Source organism: Myotis brandtii, unplaced genomic scaffold, assembly GCF_000412655.1.
Source record: "Myotis brandtii unplaced genomic scaffold, ASM41265v1 scaffold38, whole genome shotgun sequence".
In the NCBI taxonomy this organism is placed as follows: domain Eukaryota; kingdom Metazoa; phylum Chordata; class Mammalia; order Chiroptera; family Vespertilionidae; genus Myotis; species Myotis brandtii.
This window is the reverse complement of record NW_005364596.1, coordinates 856,555-859,882: the sequence shown is the minus strand read 5'-3', so window position 1 is coordinate 859,882 and position 3,328 is coordinate 856,555. Positions and strand designations below refer to the sequence as shown.

The following is a 3,328-nucleotide window of genomic DNA, read 5'->3' as shown; positions in this document are numbered from 1 at the left end:
ATGTTTATTGTCTTGTTACATCTGTATTTATACCAGTTGATTTTAATCCTGTCAATTTCTATTACAAAGGTTAGGGCGTTTCTTATCTCCATTCCAGGGAGTAAAGATTATGTAGCTTAACTACCCGCCTGGCACTTAGTTAAGGGGTTGTATCCCCTCCCTAACCTCAGGGGAAAATCCCCACCTGGGGAAACAACCTTTCTCGGAGAGGTGACCTTGGTTAAAACACATGGCGCTAAGGAGAGCAAACATATTAAGAACAATATGCTATATATGCCAGGTCCCTTGAAACATATGCTGTGCAGATGTTTCTTCCCTGCAGCGACTGTGTCAAGCAGCAAGGATGGATCGGCTTCCGGCATCTTTCTAACTGCAAAAACAAAAAAAGGAAGGAAGGAAGAAAGAAATTCGGTAACAACAATAAAAAACACTCCAGCATCCAGTGCTGAAATACAAAAGCATAAGTCAAAAGTAAGTGTGCCTTCATCTTCTATTTAGATACCATTAATAAAACATAAAACAGAACTGATATAAACCAAAAATAATGATAATAATTTAAAATAAAGAAATGGAGGGAAAAAAATCAAAATGTAAATAGCAAAGCAATTTCCAAAGTAATTTCCAGCTCCTTACTGACTGTGGAAAAAGCTCTTTTCACTAGATTAGCCTTCACATATTAAGAATTAAAAGCAGCCCAGCTGACGTGGCTCAGTGGTTGAGCGTCTGCCTATGAGCCAGGAGGTCACCGTTAGATTCCCGGCCAGAGCACATGCCAGTTTGCGGGCTCAATCCCCTGTGTGGGGTGTAAAGGAGGCAGCTGATCACTGATCTTCTTTCATCATTGATGTTTCTATCTCTCCATCTCCCTTCTTCTCTGAAATAAATAAAAATATATTTTAAAAAATAATAAATATATATATTTTTAAAAGAATTAAGAGCAGAAATATGCCAGAGGCAACTCTCATGGGGGGGCTGGTGGCTGGAGCAAGGCTGTGCGCTGGGGTGAGCAGTCTCGGTGTGGGGGGCTGCAGCCAGCGGGTCTCCAGTCTCCATCTCTGGGGGCACCGAAGACCAGCGCCCACTGGTGGGAGGGTCCAGCGCCACATTGATGCACAGCACTAGCCAGGAAAGCTAATGGTCAGAGAGCAGGTGTCTCTTGCTGGACCCTGACAGTGCTGCTGAGAGCGACATGTTTGTGGAACACAGATGTGCAGGTTTGGGAATGGCTGCTGATAAGAATAAGTTTCCTGGAGACAGTGTTGGCACTAGACGGTGCCGAATCAAGGGAAGATTGGTTTAGATCTTCAGTCAGGGTTTTACCGTTTTCGGAGTCAGTCTGTCAGGAGAACATGTCCAAAAGATCTGCAAAATCATGGATCAGGCCATGCCATGGGGCTCCAGTGATTAGACTGAATGACTCTGGGGGAGCACAGGTCCGAGAGGGAGTAGCGTCTTTGGCCGACTACACAGATATCTTTCTGAGGAATGTCATGGTATTGGGAGTCATCCCTCCGATTTCTCCGATCATGGGCCCATGTGCTGCTGGGGCTGTCTACTCCCCAGCCCTAACACACTTCACGTTCATGGCAAAGGACACCTCCTACCTGTTCATCACTGGCCCTGATGTTGTGAAGTCTGTCACCAGTGAGGACGTTAGGCAGGAGGAGCTTGGTGGTGCCAGGACCTCACCACCATGTCAGGTGTTGCTCACAGAGCTTTTGAAAATGATGTGGACCCTGTGCGGTCTCCCGGAGTTCTTCAATTACCTGCCCCTCAGTAGCCAGAATCCGGTTCCCACCGGTGAGTGCCATGATCCCAGTGACTGTCTGTTCCTGAGCTCAACACAATTGTCCCTTGGGAACCTACCCCAGCCTTCAACATGGTGGACATCATACACTCTGTTGTTGATGAGAGGGAATTTTTTGAGATCACGTCCAATTATGCCAAGAACATCATTACTGGTTTTGCAAGAAGGAATAGGAGGACGGTTGGAATTGTTGGCAACCAACCAAAGGTGGCTTCAGGATGCTTGGATATTAATTCATCTGTGAAAGGGGCTCGTTTTGTCCGATTCTGTGATGCATTCAACATCCCAGGCCTGGCTGGCATGGCTCCGTGGTTGAGAATTGACCTATGAACCAGGAGGTCACGGTTTGATTCCCAGTCAGGGCACATGCCTAGGTTGTGGGCTTGGTCCCCAGTGGGGGGCATGCAATTGTTCTCTCTCATCATTGATGTTTATCTCGCTCGCTCTCTCCCTTCCTTTCTAAAATCAATAAAAAATATATTTTAAAAGAAAAACCAACAAAATGACATTCCATTCATCACTTTTGTTGATGTTCCTGGCTTTCTGCCTGGCACAGCACAGGAATACAGGGGCACCATCTGGCATGGTGCCAAACTTCTCCATGCATTTGCTGAGGCAACTGCCCAAAGTCACAGTCATCACCAGGAAGGCCTATGGTGGTGCCTATGATGTCATGAGCGCCAAACACCTATGTGGTGACACCAACTATACCTGGCCCGCAGCAGAGATTGCTGTCATGGGAGCAAAGGTTTCTGTGGAGATCATTTTCAAAGGGCATGAGAATGTGGAAGATGCTCAAGCAGAATAGATCAGCAAGTTTGCCAGTCCTTCTCCTGCAGCAGTGAGAAGATTTGTGGATGGCATCATTCAGCCTGTCTCTACACGTGCCTGAATTTACTCCGACCTGGATGTTTTTAGCCAGCAAGAAGGTACAACATCCTTGGAGGAAGCATGCAAATATTCTATTGTAAACTAATCAAAGGAAAATAAACCAAGAGCTAATTACTTCCTGGCCATTTGAACTCATCCCTTCCTTTTTTGCAATCATGAAACCATTGAATCTAAATAACAGTGATTACTTGGAACGCCAAGTTTATTAAATTCTAGAAAGATTTCATTTGTGCCATACTGTAAAATTATTTGCTTTATTAAAATGTTAATCAATTTAAAAAAAGAATTAAGAGCAGCCTCTAGTGGCAGCTTAGGGATTTTACAAAGAGGCCTTACAGAAACCAAAATGTCTTTTATTTTTTTACTATAATCATGCACCCCATTATGACTGCATATATGATGGTAATCCCATAAGATTATAATGGAGCTGAATATTTCCTATTGCCTAATGGTGCCATAACTGTCTTAAAGTCATAGTGCAACATATTACTCACATGTTTGTGGTGATGCTGGTGTAAACACACCTACTGTGCTGCCAGTCATATAAAAGTATAGCACATATAAGTATATGGAGTACATAATATTTGATAATAATGTGACTATGTTACAAGTTTATGTATTTGCTGTACT

At 44.0% G+C, this 3,328-nt stretch overlaps 1 pseudogene; it reads left to right on the top strand.

Annotated features, from left to right (window-relative positions):
- The first annotated feature begins 963 nt into the window (after window positions 1-963).
- Window positions 964-2,778, top strand: LOC102263329 (annotated as a pseudogene).
- Window positions 2,779-3,328: the final 550 nt, after the last annotated feature.